The sequence below is a fragment of the Cavia porcellus genome, unplaced genomic scaffold, assembly GCF_034190915.1.
Source record: "Cavia porcellus strain 051 isolate PalLab524CR breed Dunkin Hartley unplaced genomic scaffold, mCavPor4.1 scaffold_1, whole genome shotgun sequence".
NCBI classification, from domain to species: Eukaryota; Metazoa; Chordata; class Mammalia; order Rodentia; family Caviidae; genus Cavia; species Cavia porcellus.
In genome coordinates this window covers 170,596,410-170,615,261 of record NW_026947484.1, presented here as the reverse complement: position 1 = coordinate 170,615,261, position 18,852 = coordinate 170,596,410, and the positions used below count along the sequence as shown (strand labels likewise).

The window sequence follows — 18,852 nt, the reverse complement described above, 5'->3', positions numbered from 1 at the left end:
ACCCTGAAATTCTGAGCATCAGTGACCTAGGGTGCTGCACAGTACCCTGAAATTCTGAGCATCACTGAGCTGCACATTCTGAGTTGTACATTTTTCATTAGGTACTTTATGCTTTAATAAAATAAAAAAAATAGTGAATTTAGACACAGAATGAGTAAGGTTCAACTTCATACTCAACATTTCATTAAATCCATATGACAATCCTTTATATTTTTAGTTTGTTAATGATAACAATCACCAATATGAAAATTAGGAAATGACCAAATCCTATTTCAAGCTAATATATTAAAATTGCTTTAAAAAGGAATGGCTTGGAAAGTATAGGATGTCAACCTTTTCAATAGGTGATTTTGTGATCAGCCAAGTTTTATGTGTTGGCAGGTACATATATTGAGGATATTCAATATGAATTAGTTAGATTTGGTATGATATCTAACACAAAACATGAACTAGAAAAAGTGATAGCTGCTTTTATTTTTAGTGACAGCCTTCCCATTTTATAGATAAAAGTCGGAGGTACAGAGAAAGAAAATGTCCAACCTAAGGTCACAGAGCTAGAAGTACATGCTGTGTATGAATTATCTCATAACCACTCTGGGGAATCTATACCTTTACCCTAAGATTACTCATGAGCAAATTGTAGCTCAGGAACATCCACAATCTGCTCAAGATATTTAGCCAAGAAAAGGATAGGGGCAGGGTCAGATGGTCTTAGGAGGCTCTGAAGAATGTGCTTCACAAAGTTCCACTATAAGGTGGGAAAGATAGACTAAAGGCAAATTCAGACACCCTGAATACAGACTGCTGTTTTATACATTGAGTGCCTGGTTCCCAATATATATTGACTTTGGTATTCAACATCTCCCCTCTTAGCAAATAGGGCAGTCTGACTAACTTTCCAACCCTGTCTTTAAAATCAACCTGTGCATGTGTTACAAAGAAGAGTGATCTGTGTATAATTCCCTAGACATCGGACCTTCTGTTATATGCCCACATCTTGCTGTTATTATAGTAATTTCCAATACCATAATTATCTTTATTTGCAACATTAGAAAGCCTTATGTGCTTCCTCCTGAAAGTGCTGACCACCACAGGCCGATATACCACCCCTGAGGCAGTATTATGCTTGCTATATTGAGAGATCCCCAGATGCACAGAACTCTTCATTATTCAGACATGATTGGCATGGCTCAACCCCTTCTCCCTCCCTTTCTCCCTCCTCCTCCAAGGGATCATTCCTAATGCAGACCTGATTGTGTGTGCCTGTAGTTTTGGATGAACTATAAAGATGACAACTCAGAGATTATACAGTCCCTCTTTCCCTGAGGTATTTCCAAATAGATAGACAGGTCCCAAGGGTTCTACTGGGAATGTGGAAAATAAACCACATTTGTGGTAGGAAAACCAAGTGCAGACATTTTTCTAACATTCTAGCTTTGATCAAATATCACAGCTTTGCTCCCAGCAATTTTATTCCTAATCATTTATTTCACATATGGTGGTGAAAGGTACGTTATTCGATCATGTTTTAGATTCATTGACATTCAACTCAAACATTGTGGCCTTGTAAGAACAGTCCAATTTCACAGATGCCTGCAGGCAGTTGCCAAGCTGTTGCCCTGCACTTCAGAGAAGGAATATATATATATATATATATATATATATATATATATATATTGTTTTGTTATGTTTTCAAGAGACAAAATTCTTAAATCAAGAGGAAGGAGAGGAAGAGAAAAGAAAGGAGAGCAGAAGAAAAAGGGGGAAGAAGAAAAAAGGTTAGAGAAAGACTTCTTTGCTCTAGTTCAGCTTTTCCATCCCAAATCGGGAGGTCATCTGGTTGGGGTGAAGTGATACATAGAACTCAGGCAAGCTTTTAATTAAAGATACAAGATGGCATAAAGAAAAATGCCCTAAGTCGCAGATTTAGCTCAACTGTGTAAGTGCCTACCTTGCAAGTGAAAGGTCATGAGTTTGATCCCCGGTACAAAAAAAAAAAAAAAAAAAAAAAAAAAGGAGCTTTAGCCTTGGAACCATAGCGACTAAGTTTTGGTTCTGCTTGTCACATTAAACAAGTTTCTCAGAAGACTTTTCCACTTTTCGGTTTTCTCATCTGATCTATGAAATGGAGATAAAATATTTCAAAGATTTTAGTAAAGGAGTCCCATACAGGTCCTAACACATTGCTTGGTTTTCAATAAAAGACCCTTAGTAGGATTTAATTCTGAGTATTAGATATATGCATGTACACAAGTAAATAAGACAAACACCTCATCCTCTGAGTGTCTATGGCATTGTGAGTGAAATTTTATGTTACATGGTGACTTAAAAAAGGCAAGGTCAATTCTAATCTAAGCATGGTTACAACATCACAATTATTTCTATAATTAAGCAGAAAGCTTAATGTTATCTCAAGTATTCTCCATTTTTCTCTCCTTGAAACTAATTATTCACTCAGTTCTACCATTTTTCTTGCCAAAATATTTCTCCATTCAAAAGTTTTTGTGTATACCTATATTCACTGTTCCTTGATCAAATTTTGAACCTAATTATCTTTATTTCCTGTGTCTTACTAACTGCACAGCAGCTGCATTTCTGAGTCTCCTCTAAACATTCTCCATTTTAATTCATTTTTGAAACAAGTCATGTTTTAAAAAAGCTCTAATCCCAACCAACCTTTGAATGCTCCATGTCATCCACTAAAGAAGGTCTCATTGTTTGTTTCACTTGTGCAGATTTTCCACATTTTGCCTCCTTTAGCTTAGGTTCTCCCAAGGCTTAGTTTACCTTGGGTTCTGTTATAGTTGTCACAATTTTGGACATTCATTAGGTAGAGGCCAAAGATAGTTTTACATCTACAGTATATATGGCTACTGTTTACAACCAGGAATTATTCAGCCCCTAATGTCAATAGCATCAAAGTTGAGAACCTGTGTTAGAGCTGAGGGCATCTCTACAATGAATAACCCAAGGGTCACAGCAAGACCAGAAACAGAAAAACAAATTGCTCGTTTGCTATTGCTTGTTAGTAGACAGGAAGCTCAGAAAAAAGCAAGCTGACTACATGCTAGATTGAAAGGCTTGAGAATGAGTATGCTTTTGTTTTTATCACCTGCTGTACCTGTAGGAAGTGAGCATGAATGATAAAGGGACTGAATTGCATTGGATAGCTGGGTGTGAAATAGCCTTCAGGAGAACACAAGTAATCTAGATGCCAGGTACTCAGGTTTAAGACTCGGAGTGGGGAGAAGGGAAAGCAAAGAAGTATTGCCTCTCTTATAGGAATGTCCACTTCTCTTTCCTGTTAAGTAGATAATGTAAACATGCTAATTATCTCTTCCAGAAATAGGAGCAGAGATTTGTTTTATATATATATATATATATATATATATATATATATATATATAAAACCTTCCATTTAGATAGGAATATATACATATATATATATTCCATATATATATATATATATAATCATTTCTGGAACTATAAACTTATAAGATAGCAGAAATTCATGAGTAACATTGATGATAATATTAACAATTATGATAGTGATGTAAATTAATATATAACCTTTAACCTAAACAATTTACTGAAGTAAGGGAGTTTAAATGAAGTTTCTATAGCGATATAAGAAATTTTATGATGTAGTCTTTAATGGTGCTATTTTCAGATGAATTATAAATCTCTAACATTCTAAATTAAACACAGTGAAAATTTTATAATTTATTTATTTCTTCTTTTTGCCATAAGTCACTAAGTGTAAGGCAGTTTCAAGAGAGGATTTAATAATAAAGCTTGTATCATGAAGATAAAAACAATACAGACCCAATACAAAACTAAGCGAAGCTGAATTTCTTAGTTTGCAGTGGCTGATTTGTGCTTGCATTAGGACTTCTGTGAGGTGACATGCATAATTAATCACTAATATTATTATAAATATCTCTTAATATAGAAGATGGATCATTGTGTATCTAAATTGCACCCTGCCTTGGCTATTACCTAATTAAAAAACTGAGACCAACAGTCAGAAAGAAATATTAATGGGATGCAATTTAGTTTAAATCTTAGTTCACAAAGAGTTCTCAAAAATAATTCTATGTTTCGCCTTGAGAAATACCTGTTAAAGTAAATCTATTGCAGTACCAATTGCCTTGTTACCCAGATCAAGTGAATGTCTGTTCCATATTAACATGTTCATTTTATCTCAAGTTGTCAATTAGATCATTAGAGAACATGAAGCTTTTGACCAGTAAAGATACAAGTGTAAATTACAGGGTGAAATGAGGGATTTATTTTTAACTTCATGGAGGATTGGACTTTAATCAGACAGTACTTCCTATCTAAATTGGAAGGTTTGCAACAGAAAAATAAAGTCAAATGTGGTTACTAACTCAATTTTTTTAGAGCATGCTTCCTAAATGACCTAAGCTAACATTAAAGATAGAGACATTAGTGCTTGATAAGGTTAAGGGACTTATGCAATGTCAACCTTGGGGGTTCTAACCAATATTAATGCACACATATACTGAGCCACATGTGTATTCGTTTAAGAGTATATGTATCTACCTCTCTTCATTTGACTTTCATAGCAACCCAGACATCAGACATACCTGGAGGTGTTTACCCCCCCCCCCCCCCGCAAGTTTTCAGAGCAGGAAATGAATCATTTGGAAAAGACAAATGATTTTGTCACAGTCTCAAAGTTAAATATGTTTTCCGTGCAACACATTATCTCCAGTAAATTTGTTTTGGCACTAGATGACACTAAAGATAAAACTTTGATGCCCTATAAAATAAGGGACTTGTCCGAAGTCATGGTCATGGTTGAAACTTAAGCTTATGTGTCCTGAGCCCACATTCGATATGGGAGTTTGTTACTCTTTTACAGAAATGCAGCTACTGTGCCAGTGGGTATCCAAGTTCCTAAGACTCTCTGACTTTCAGTAAGACATTTGGAACTCCAGTGTAAAGAATAAACAAATGAATATGTCACACTGAAACTTCAGTTGCCACGCACGAGGAATAGCCAGAGACTTTTCTTTTGGCTCTCCTTTCAAATGCCCTAAAGCTTAGTGTGTGGGCTGATACTAACTGTGCTTGGGATACCCTGATGGGAAAAATGACAAGTCGAAATTCTCTGTCCAAAGGGAAAGAGACGCAGATGAGTAAACGTGAAAAAGGAAAGGCCACATAACTGTTTGCTGGAACACTAGGACTGCTGGAGGCAATTAAAGAACACAATTTATCCTTTTAAATATGGCTGTATCCCTTTAAATGCAATCAGTAATGACTTATGACTCCAGCGACCCTTCTTGATTACTGCCTGTTGCCATTCATTATCACCATGGAAACAGCACTGTTGCCAGCTGTGTACTTGGTGATAGGGTGGAGGCGGTGCTGTTGGCTGGGGACAAGAGGGTAGTACATGTGCGACTCTAGAAATTCAGAAGTTTTATTGCACAAGGAGAGAAATGATGAAACTATGGCTTCCTCCCTCCCACAACAAGCTCCTAGGTGAGATGTAATCCTGTGGGGAACACCAGAACAGATGGTCCCAGTGTTCTTGTCTCTCTCTGGAAACAAAATAAAATGACATGAGAAATGCTCCAGTCTGGAAGATAATCCACTGGGATGCAGAAGGCATGAGAGGGGCAAACTGCATGCAAATTTCATTAACACAGTTTTTCATGGAGACTCCAGGAGCACATGAGGCAGTTTTCCCAGCTGCCTCAGTCTGAGGCTTACCGAGCATAAAAGCCTCCAAGAATGATCTACAAAATCTACCCCGCCTCTCTCCAACTGACTACTTTGATTTGTCTCTTTCTTCCTCCTAATTAGGTTTTCTACCTTTCTCTTCTGTTTTTTTTTTTTTTGTATATATCCTTAGCCTTTGATGACCTCCTACTTTCTCTCCCCCATCTTCTTTCAGATCTAATCAGTGACCCAAGAGTGTTACATCTTGAAGGGAAGGGGACAAACTGTAACCCACTTCAACTGCCTACTATTACAGACGAGAAGACTGACATCAAAATGCTTTCACGAACTCCCCAAAGTCCCACAGCAAGCTCCTGGAGGACTCAGTATTAATGGTCGGGTCTCTAAATTCCCATTCCAATTCTCCTTCTGGCACTTGGTATCACTCCAGCATATTTCCCCTTGCACTTCATGGGCTAATTCTCTAATTACACAGTACAGTCAAATCTCAACTCTTGAGTCCAGCTATTATTGAGTTCAGTGTAATCCTTGTTTTCTGGGTGTGTGTGTCTCTCTGGAGGATGTAGTTTGCTTCACAAACAGTAGAGGATTCCTCCTCATGAGGTACTCTGGGGGAAAGGGAGAATAGAGAAGATGGCTTAGTCATCTTTCCATATTATTTAGAGTGAAAATTAAAATCTTCAGGCATAAATTGGCTCAAAAATGGATACATACAAGAATGTCACAAAATATGATCACTCTCCAGTGCTAAACTTTGCTGGAGCTGCAGGATGCTGGGGGAATGAGGGACATCTTCTTGGAGTTTGTTGCAAAAATGTTTCACACAAACGTCATTTGGTTAACGAAGGGATTTTTATATGTGATATTGCACTTGGATTCTGAGATCTCTGGGGAATAACCACAATCAATGCCTGATGTTAGATGGAGGAAAGATGGTAAATAAATATACACTGGACTTGGAGAATGCTGACCTGGATTGCAGTACAATTATGAAAACATTTTAATTTTTAATTTTTTGTTATTTTATTTTATTAGTACATGTTTGCAGTGCTTGAAACTTACAGTCATCTTGGGGAGTGAATACACATCCAAAATAGTGTTTGTTTCTTTATTTAATCCCCTTTCCCTTTTCATCTACCTTCTGCCCTCTACCTCTATGACCCCTTTTCTCATTTTCATTCTTATAGTCATCATTCTTAGCTCATGTTTATGATATACAATGTTTACAATTACTGATGTTATTAGATTCCTGTACACAGCATACCTTAATTCTTTTTACTTCCTTTTCCTCCCACCTCCATCTCTTGGACTATTACCGAATATTTATTTTCCAGGTATCTATTTACCTACAAATGTCTTGAATGTATCCTTCTTTAATAGGTGAGTAGTATTTCATGATGTATAATGCTGTTTTTCTTTATCCGTTCTTCAGTTGATGGGCATACAGGTTGCTTGCAGGACACAGCCATGATGAATTGTGTTGCTATAAATATTGCATGTACCATTGTACGGTGATGTCTTTAACTTATTGGGGAAGATATGTAGAAGCGAAATATCTGTTCATATGACATTTCTAATTTTAGTTCTTTGAGGAATCTCCATACTAATTTCCATAATAGATCTACTAGTTTATATTCCCATTAGCAATGTGCAAGGGTTCCTTTTTCATTGTAGTTAATATATCATTTGTTATTCTTTCACTTCTGGACAATAGCCTCTGCTTCTGGTTTAACATTTAATCATAGCATCATTTTAATTTGCATTTCTCAACTAGCTCAACCATAGTGTGGGGGAAATTCCATTAACAACCTCATAATCTTATTCCTTTATGTCTGATCCACTTTCAGATATGAAAATGTTTAATAAGTTATATTGAAGTTTTAGTCTTAGTCATTTTAACATCAATCGCAGTCTGTTGACAAAATATTTTCTTCCCATATTTTCAGCACAGACAGTGCTGGCCAAAGTTCTAGTCAGGGTTTCCCAAGAGTTTTCTATAGAGAGATAGAGAGCAAACCAGGCATAGGGGTGGAAACTTGTAATCCCAGCACAATGGAGAATTATTAGAGCTTGGTTCAGGCAATTTAGGACATAGCAAAAATTTGTCTCAAAGTTAAAAACAATTAGAAAAAGTAGCTCAGTGTGAAAGCTCTAGTTCAATCCCCAATACAGAAAACAAGCAAACAATAAACAAACAGCAAATGTTTGGGCTTTGTAGCCCAGCTTGATCAACTCTTCAAACATAGTATAAAAACAATCATAGACAACAAATAAATGAATAAATATTTCTCTGTTCTAATAAGCATTTACTTAAACATGCTGAAAAATTTCATAACCTTTTTACATGTCAAGAGTTTTTACTTTCTTATTTGACTTATAGGTAAAGAAGAAGTAGGCATAATTTAGCCCCAAATTCATAATTTTTATGTTCTTGCTCTGAGGGCATAGACTTAGAGGAGGTGTACGGAGTTTGGAGTTTGATCCAATTTTTGTACAATTGATTACTCATCTGTTTTATTGTGTCCCATCTGGTGAGCAGGGCAGGTAGTTTGCTGTATGCTAGCCCACAGTTGGTCACTGTGTTCTTTCTGTTAATGGTCAGCACTCCTCAGGCTAGCAGGAGTGGGAGTTATAGACACTGTTTTGCCCCATCCAAATCCTTTTAGTAGTTACCATTCTTACTTAATTTGTCCAACTTCTAGCTGTTGATTCTTTACTTGAAGTCCTTCTGCAGCTGCCAGCTCTTACTTTTGTCATGTAGGAGTTAGTTAGAAGTTCTGGAAAAATTTGATTCCCCAAGTATGACTCTCAAACAATGATTGGCAGGAATTGGTAAATGAGTTCTCTTTCTTCATGAGTAATACTGACATGTGTTCCACATTGTCCTCAGAGCTCTCCAGGATGGATTTAGGTCCAGCTATCTGTTTTCAGTGGTAACTTCTTGATAATTAGTTCTTTAATGGTGACCTTTTCTATCCTTGCTTTACTTTCTCACGTAGTAAATGTTGTAGTCAGGGGCTCGTGAGGAAGAACAATTACAATGAAGCCCACAGAATTTATAATAGTATTTTATTATGGTCACCCAGAGTTAAACACAAGAAAATGTAGGAAGTCTGCAATACTAAAAGACCCAGAATATTCAGCTAAGGGCCTGGATCCCACAGCGATGTCCTGCATGAGTCCAGCTGAAGACCTAGAGCCCATGACAATGCCTCCCATGTCCAACTGAGGTATAGAACCCATGACAACAACACACGCCAGTCTTTTATGGATCTTCTGAGAAAGCCCAACGGTCAGTGGTAGAAGCCGGAAACTCTATGCCAGTGGAATGAAGGAGCTGTGCCAGTATGTTGAGGGTTCTACACTGGAGTCAAGAAATCATGCTCAAAATAAGGACCAGGGCTGCCCTGAAAATTACTGCAGTCATCCTTAGCAATAAGGATGATAACAGTCGAGTACAGGACAGCAAGCCAGCATGAAAAATTTCTCCTGGAGGTTAAACAGCACACATCTTTCCTTCCAGAACCTGAAAACAGTGCTTAATGTAAGGGTCAGAGTTCCCCAAAATGAACCACAGTCACTTTCACTAACAAGGTCCTCTGATGATAATGGCCAAACCCATGTTGGGGAAGCTAGTCATAATGAGCTCCTCCAGAAGAACCAATGGCTTGAAACAGCAACACTTAGGAGAACCCACAATGCCCAGCTGTTCTTTACATCTCCATTTATGCTGGCAACTTTACTCAGTGGGCCATCTACTCTCAGCACCATGCTGATTTAACTCAGTTGGTGTTAACTTGACCACCAGTATTTAATCCATAACACTGAATGATATTTCTACCCTAGTGAACCCCTTGAACTTGAATTTTTGTCTCAGAGTATGTTTCTAGAACCCCAAAGACATGGATATACGGGCCCCCTCTGTCATCCTATGGGACTCACGATGGGAGCTTTGGAAGCCCTGAAAAAGTTAGAAGATAGTATTAACTTCAAAGGTTTGAGATTTGTCACTGAGAGGAGGGATTTGATTTAAACTCATGATATTCTAAAAGGCTAAATTAGGATAATCAAACATTAGAGAAAGGAACAGCTCAGAAAAGGGAGAGAGATTTTTAATCATATTTATCATGAATTATATTGGTCTATGTTACTTCATGAGCCAATAATATATCCAAATGAAAATGGCTGGTTACTTCTTAATAGGGATATTAAATAGTATCCAATCATATGACTAGTGTTAAACTGTCATATACTTTAAGATTCATTCACATTCTTACATTCTTGGATCTATTTGGGAGGTGAAACATTCGGAATTTAATATCCAATAGACAGACAGCATCAGCATGTACAACTCCAAAGTTTCTTTCTAGATCATACATTCACCAGGAACTCTTAGTTCAACAGTGAGAAAGTCACTGGGGTGTTCTCATAAAAATATGCACTTCCCAGAGTAAACAGGTACTATCTTGTGTTGTCTTATAGTTCCAGAAAACCACAACTTGGCAAAAACAATTTTTTTTTTTGAATCCTAAAACCAGGTGCAGTAACAGAGAAAAGCAGTAAAAGACTTAATCCACATTTCAGTAAGTGGTTCAACATTGGGAAAGACTTCACCCCACCGTTTTTATATCTCCCTTCCTGTTAAACTGCTAAAGTAATGTTTCATCACCTTGTAACATTATCACATGCAAAATGGAGACTTTAAAAAAGGAATCAAAGGCATCTTAAACATACAGCTGTGTCTACCAGCATGTCACCTCTTAGGTTTAAGATGGAGCCTGAAACAAGTCAGTGGTCATAAAATAGAAAATAGACAATGGCTACAAAAATAAATAATAATAATAATAATAATAATAATAATAATAATAATGAAATAAATGAGGTAGATAAATTAAAGCTTTCATACCAAGGACTTGCCTTTTCCAATTCATGGTCTTCATGTAATCCCAGTGAAGGGAGAAAAAGCTTCATTATTACTTGGCCTGCACTCCACCAAGGAAATTAAAAGGAAAAACAAGCATGTGAATTTGTGATACAAAGATTTGATCTTCAAAACGAAAAAGCAGTTTTTAAAAATGGAGCAGGCAATGACAAAGTCAAGTCACCTGGGAATAGTGGTTCAGACACCCAGCTTTCCCGGTGCTGGGAAGAGGAAGACATCAGTGAACGTGGGCAGTAGTTAGCACTAAGTGCTCCAGAAGAACTGTATTTATGTAAGCGGAAGCACACACAGTGGCTCCCTAAAACTACAATAAATCCACTTGAGGGCATATATTTTGGGTCCCAGGATTGAAGGAATTTTGCTAATTCTACAATCTTGCTTTGTTTTTGTTTGTATTTGTTTTTGTTTTCCTTTTAAGTGCTTTCAAAAAGACAAAATGAAACAAAAGATAGTAAACAGCTGAGGGAGGCATATCACACTGGCCACTAGATATTTACATATGTTTTTTTTTTACATTTTTTAAAAAAAAATCTTTTTATCGGTACAGGGGATCGAACTCACGACCGCCTGCTTGCAAGGCAGGTGCTTATGCTGCTAAGCTAAATCCCCAGTCATATGTTTTGTTTTATGGAAAAAATGTACAACAAAATGTCATAGCAAAATAATGGGAGAATGACTGTTAATGCATTGTGTGTTATCTTTAAAGCAGTTGCGAGGAGTACAAGATATGGACACAAGAATGTCTCAATATTAGCATAAACTTTCCTTTTAAAGAACTGAGAGACACTAATAGTATAACTGACTTGCATTTTCCCCTTTCCCAACTGTCCTTTTTCCATTTGAACAATGTCTTCCCATTTCACAATATCTATTATACATTTAGACCTTATTTACTCTTTCGGTTTCTCACGCCCGGGAGACAATACTATATGTATCTCAGTCTGATTTATTTTGTTTATAAGTATGGTCTTGAGTTGCATTTATTTACCTGTAAAAGTCTCAAATTTATCTGTTTTATGGCTGAGTAGTACTTCCTTGTATAAAAATATCACATTTTTAAAAGTCAATTACTCAGTTGATGGGCATTTGAATTGTTTCCAAGATTTAGCTATTACAAACCATGCTACTATAAACACAGGTGCACACATACCGCTGTGGTATGTGTTTATCTCTCCTGGGAAGATACCTAGAAGCGGAATAACTAAGTCCAATGGGATCACTACTCCTGGATTTTGAAGAATCTCTTCACTGACTTCCACATTGGCTATACCAAAGTATACTCCCTCCAGCGATACTCTGTCTCTCTCCCCATAGTCCATCTGCATTTGTTATTGGTTGATTTTTTTGATAATAGTCTTTTTTTCTGGGGTGAGATGAAATGGGGTGGGTTTCTTTAACTTGCATCTCTCAAATGACCGGTGATGCTGAACATTTTTTCATATATCTATTTCCCATTTGTATGTTGTCAACTGAGAAGTGCTTCTTCATCTCAGATGCCCATTTTTGGATTGGGTTTTTAAATTTGGAGGTGAGTTTGACTTTTTTCCATTCTTCATATGTTCTAAATAGAAGTTGTTTGTCTTAGGGACAATTGGCTAAATTTTTTTTTTTTTTTTTTTACACTCTGCAGATTGTTTTTTCACACTGTTGGTGATTTTTTTTTTGCTATGCAAGCTTTCCTAATAAAATGTTATCCCTTTCCTGGTACCATAAATAAATAAATAACTTCAGATCCCAATTGTTCGTTCAGTGAAATATTTTCTGTGTAGTCTGGGTTTTTTTTTCATGAGCATTTTACCTATATTTATATTTATGTCTTCAAGATTTCTACCTACTTTTTCTTCTGGAAGATTTAGTGTTTCTGTTTTAATATTTAGATTTTTGATCCATTTTGACTTTAGTGCATGAGGATAGACTTAGATCTAGTTTTAATCTTTGGATTTTAGAAAGTCAGTTTTTCTAGCACCATTTATCAAAGAGTCTCTCTTTCTTCCATCGAATATATTTAGCCCGTTTGTCAAAGATAAGGTGGATGAGTGTGTTTGTAGTTGTGTCTGTATCTTCTAATCTGTCTCTTTGGCCATGCCTGTTTTTTTCCCAATATATGTCTTTAGAAAGTCATTCTATGTTGTACAAAGTTCTATGTAGTTTCTCGCATGTAATAAAGCTACTTTACAAGACTTGCTTTTTTCCAAAATTAAGAGAAAAAATAGTCTGTTTTAATATGAATTGTCTGGGATTTTTAAAATTTTTGCTTGTTTCATTTTTTGCAAAGAAGCATAGTAATAATTGTGATTGTAGGAATAACCCAGGTTGTATTACAACCCTAAATATCATTTGCATATTAATAAGACAAAACAGGAAATCTGGGTTCCCTCTTATCAAAACCTGGATGGAGTTCTGAAGAGGTATTTTTATGAGTGAGATCCTCAAATAAAAGAAAGAATGTGAGGCCACATCAGCTACAGTAGTAAGCAAGTGGCTTTATTGTTCAGCCCTTATACTAGCTGTTATCAGATGTTTACCTTCTTGTATACTGATTTAACTGTGTGATACATTCACGGTTGCCTATGCTTAGTCATGCTTATGGAAGTGTGTCCAAATTTATGCTTGTGCTAGACAGTGGATTCAAGTCCTTATGTGTTCTTGGATACCCCAAGCTTTGAAGTAATCCTCAGTGGCTCTCCACACCTCTGCATTCCCATCCACACTCTCTTTCCATGAGACTCCACCTTGAGCTTAACTGACTGCGATCTTGTTTTCTTCTAGAAAGTGAGGGAATTGGTGTTTGTCAGCATTGTCAATAACATGCGTTTTCAGCGTCATCATAGACTCTAGACTGAGAACTCTCCATCTTGGAAGGAGCGGCTACTCAATATGAATGGACCTGGTCCCCAGGGACACATCAAGGAGGGGACCCCCCCTGCTCTGGATCACCAAAATCTCATTAGTCTTTAAGGCTAGCCTGTCTTGAGCATGCATAGGGACTGATTCCACACCACTGGGGCCACATTCACTGAGGACAACAGGATCTCCTTGAGAAACATTGTTGGTACACTCTTTCCATTGGTACTCAGCAAAGCCATGGTGTTCTCGTTGGGTAGCTTCTGCCCACTGTGAAGTGAGTATGGATGGCCCTGTGGATTATGCAGCGGACCTTCAGCTTGCCTTTAATGTATGTGCTTGCCCACAAAATGTAGCACGTGAAGGGCTCCTCTGCGTGCCTTGGCCAATGAGAAGTTCTTCGTGCTCTGGGAACCCATAAAATCACAGAGACTCTCCATCAGGGGCTGCCCACGTGCATGCAAATACGTTGCTGCAGCATAGCTATGTTGGTGAACTACTGGCTAATGGGACCTCTTCACAAATGTGTTGGTTGGGTAGACCCCAAGATGTATCTTCAAGTTACCTTTGGTGGAAAAAGCTCAGCCACACATCTTACACTGGGATGACCTGTCCTTAGTGTGCATGCAGTAATGCATCGTGAGGGGGCTCTCGTGATTTAAGACTTGGTGACAAATAATAGGTTCATTGGGATTGGTGGTGGTTTTGTTTATGTTCTCCACTAGTTGCTGCAATTTCAGGGTCTTTGACCCTCGAATAGGGCCTACTCCCATGAAAGCCATCAACCTTTTGTGGGCTATGTTTGGTCTCCACTCCAGGTGTGGATTAATGTTCCCTTTTTGGAAAAAAGTTTGGGTTGCAGGTTTCTGGGCAGCAGCAGGCCACCCACGAGGTCCTTGAGGTTAGCCCCTGAGAGGATATGCTGAGGAAACACTATAGGAATGTTGCTCTTACAAGAACAGGTTTGTTGTCTAAAGAGAGACTTGATTCATCTGTAGAAACAGGGACAGAGAATGCACAGGGGATGCCACTTCCTGTTACCACTTTGTCCTGGAATTCAGCAAACAGCTGGAGGTTTGCCTTCTCCTGGGGATGATGGTGAAAGTGCACCTTGAAGTTGACCTTAGAGGTGAAGCAATGACCACAGGCAGAGAACATGAAGGGTCTCTCTCCAGTTTGGGAGTGCAATTAGACCCGGAAGGAGCTATCAGTCCCAAAAACCTTTGTACAGTACTTATATTTGTGCTTGTCAATGGCCACCTCATCTTTGGGTTTGACATCCACCACAGAGATGTTGGGTGACTTTCCTCTCCCTTTCTTGAATGGATCTAGTGCCACGGTGGAAGACCAGAGTCCAGGTCCTGAGGTAGCAAAGCATCAAGGCAAGACATGACATTAGGGAGCACTCAAGTCCCATTTGGCTTCCAGGTAAAAAGCACCATGCCCTTTGGACAGGAAGCCATAATCTGTGAGTGGATGGACATTGGAGTGAGGTTGCTTGGTTTACTTCATGGCATCCAGAAATAAGACTTTGTTTTTCAGCCTTTTGACTGAGCAAGGTCAGGGTCGGAGGCACTTGCAGGGACACATGACTGCCTATGGTTTTCAGGGAGTCTGGACCCCTGCATCTGACTACAAGGTGTGCATGGCCCACATGTGCACCAGCATGGGCATCTGCTTTGTGAGCTGAATCTGCTGCAGTTGCTGCTGCTGTAGACAGAAGATCTACTCTGGGACCTATTGGTGCCAGGCATGGGCACGAGGACAGAGAGGGGGAGCTCTAAGCAGTTCTGGTTCCCTGTTCCCCTGCTGCCTGCACCACTCGGGCCGTATCTGCAAGCTCTGCTGCTGAAACTGCTTGCCCTGGTCTTCCTCTGAATTGGTGTCCATTCTTAGATCTTAAAGTTATGTAGCAAAAGTCCTGAAGCATCTGAAAAAAAGCCCCAAAAACTCCAGTCTGGGGAATGAATGCATCACAGTCATAATGATTTAGTTGTGATGACAGAATTCGGGAAGTTGTTCATCATCCAGTCCCTTATAACTGGTTTCACAGGACAGCTTCCCGAGGGCTCTGAAATTGTCGATGTGGAGAACAGTGACTCATAGTCTAGTCTGACACATCTTCCCACTTGCAGAGAAATTGACCCAGAGTTAGATACCCATAATCTACCCCAGTAAGAATTATGATACAATTACATTTTTTCCAATGACTTTCCAAACTTTTTCGGAGAGAAAACTCTAAGCAAAGATTAAAATATTTTATTGTTTTCAAAACTATGTTAAACATTTATTAAAGATACTTCTCTATATATCACAGGTTTTAAATCTTGTTCACATGGGTAAATTTTACTAGTATTGCAGTCATAGAAGAGGCCCACTTGAGTTAGGCTCTTGGTTTCTTTTTCTAGAGATGGTGAAATTTTTAAATTTAATGTGGGAAATGGCAAGGTTGATGCAGATCAAGGGTTACCAGAAGATATCAGAATAAGATTGAATCATTTAGAATCTTAAGCTTTGGAGTTCGATATTTATAGAGAATGTCAGAGCAAAAGTGTGTGTGTCAGTGTCATGGAAGGGGGAAGAAGGGGTGGCCGCACCCTTGTTGCCGCACCAGAGTTTTTGTTTCAGTTCTGTTCTGATTTCACTAGGCAACCACAGGCAAATTTGTCCCTTCACTGTTTCATGTTTCAATCTTTTAAGTGAAGTGATTGTTCTATTCATTGCTGAACTCTCTTTAGACTTGAAATTTTGCAGTATAGAAATTGTGCTTATTATTGTACTTTTCAAAGTATTTTTCTATATATTAATATTACACACATAACAATGCAATGTCACACACATAACAACAATATGAATACACATATGTAGGTACCTATGTTTATACAGAGGTATAGGTGAAAATTAGTGTCCATATGAATGCATATGCAAAATATACACAAATCATGTGCATGTTTATATATTTATGTGTGGATACAGATCACTGTGTCAACTTGAGAAGTCTAGAAGCTTAACTAAGTGAAAAGATCAGAACTTTAAGTGATTCAGTGGGGAGCCAGGGTCCTAGTTTGTAACATCCAGCATACATAAAATAGGCAAATGCGGAGGGACAGCTGCTCCTGCAGGAACGCCAGTCTTCATTGCAGCTTGGAGGTCATCATCTCCTGGCTTCAGGCACAGACCATTCAGCTTCTGCCTGGGACTCTTCAGCTTTTGTCGTAGACTCTTCAGCCCTCCATCACGGATTCTTCCGTGTTCCATCGCAGACCCATTGGCCTCCTGATAGGGGCTTGCACCGGACACTGCAGTAAGCTCTATCCCTTGGGTTGGACCTTTTGGTCTCTAGTGTGCAGGCATCCTCTGCACACTCCCTTATTCAGCTTTGCGGCTGATCATTGTAAGCCAATCTTGTAATTTCTCATACAGTTGTATAACTTGTGTTACATCTGTTTCTCTAGTAAACCCTGACCGATGCACAATGTAAAAAATAAGTTAGAAGTACAGAAAAGAGTAGCCCAAGTTTCATCAGTGGCTTCCAGAAGTAAGTACAATTCTATCAACTATTTGACTGAAAAATATGAAACATTTTATTCATCAATAGTGATAGGAAGTCTTTTGATATGCTACCAGCACACACAAAGAATCTAAAAGCAAGCTTATATATTTGTGTAGTAATCTTTTAAGACTATATTAAAAGCATCATGACAACATGGTAAGAGATTTTATGGTTCAATTAGAAGACAATTTTAGGATTCGTTGTGTTTCAGTAATCTACTGTGTTTAACACCTATTTTCATGCAAGCTCAGGGAATAACTGGAAATTTGAAAAGTAAATAAGGTGTATTAGGAAAATAAGAGCTAGTGAAAAAAATAAGATGTAGTTTCTGCTTTCAGGATGCTGACAGCATGCTAAAGAATGTATGTTAAACAAATAGTTTAGTTATTAAAATGTGTATTATATGACAAAAATGAAGGCAACAGAGAAGGGGCGGAGGAGGAAGGAACATGAAAAATGTAGATAAATAATGATTGAAAATGGAAAACAGACACTACTAGCTGAACATAAGGGACCATAACAAGTGACTGTTGATAGACAGGAAGTGGGGAACACAGTGTGGCTGCAGAGAGGGTGGACACATTGGCCTGAAAAATGGAAGCGCTATGTTTAAAACATCGGCGCTTACCATATGTTAGGCAGACAAGTGCAGTGATCTTGTGAATTTGCATCTGTTGGAGGCTACACTGGAGGAAAGCAGACTAAAAATAGGCAGAGAAAATCTATTCATTATCCTCCAGATGAGAAAAAGTGAAGGTTAGAATGCAAGTAAAATGTGAGGATGGAGAGAAGAGGGACACGTTGGTTTCCTGTGGTCACTGTAACAAATTACCACCAGCTTAGGGATCTAACATAGGAGAACCCATCCCGTCATGGGTTTGGGGGAGAGTTTAAAAGCAGGGTGTCAGCAGGATCATTTAGCTTCCTGCCTCTCCTAATTTTGGGTGGCTGTCTTTGACTTGGATCACATAATTTTCTTCTCTGTGTTTGTATTCATATCACCTTGTCCTCTATATGTATTAAATCTTCTTGTACCTTTCTCTTTATAGTAACTTGTGATGACATGTAGCACTCTGTAATTCTGATAGTCTTCTCATCTCATCATATTTAACTTAACCGTATTCATAAAGGCATTTGCCAAATAAGCCAATATTTATAGGTTCCAGAAATCATGCTGTTGATGCATCTTTGGAGATACAATTTAACCCAGTAAAAAGATATACAAGTAGAAAAATTGAGTGGAAAAATTGTGATATCAAGAAGGATCATGGAAAAAGTTGGGTCTAATATAAATATCTACCTTACATTACTGGATACACAACTGCTACCAATAGAAAATACTAAAGGAAAGATAGGTTTTAAGGTATGATGATGGATCTTATTTTGGTCCTAATCTTCTAAAGTTTGGATGGCCATGTAAGTAAAGACACAAGTTAGAAGTTGTACAAAGGGGTCTCTCAGGAGACATTTGTTTTGTAGCCACCATCTACAGCTGAACCTTGGAGGCAATGTGAGCAAATGTGTGGTACCATGATGTAATAAGTCCACACTGTGAAACTAAGGAACACCAACTTGTAGAAAGCAGGAAGGGACAGGGAAATATAACCAAGACTTAAAGTATCTGGAGAAAATAGTCATATATGGAAAGGAAAGAAATTGAATGCAGAGTCAGGCATATCATGGAAAACAATGCATGGGATCAACATAACCCAAAATGTCAAATTTCACAAACTTCTAATGACAATAGTTGACATTTTCTGGCTCCCAGGTCTTTTGTTATGTGTGACTATGTATCCTG

At 38.1% G+C, this 18,852-nt stretch overlaps 1 pseudogene; it reads right to left on the bottom strand.

The window, feature by feature from the left end:
- Window positions 1–14,004: 14,004 nt before the first annotated feature.
- On the bottom strand, window positions 14,005–16,759 carry LOC101789111 (sal-like protein 4; annotated as a pseudogene).
- Window positions 16,760–18,852: the final 2,093 nt, after the last annotated feature.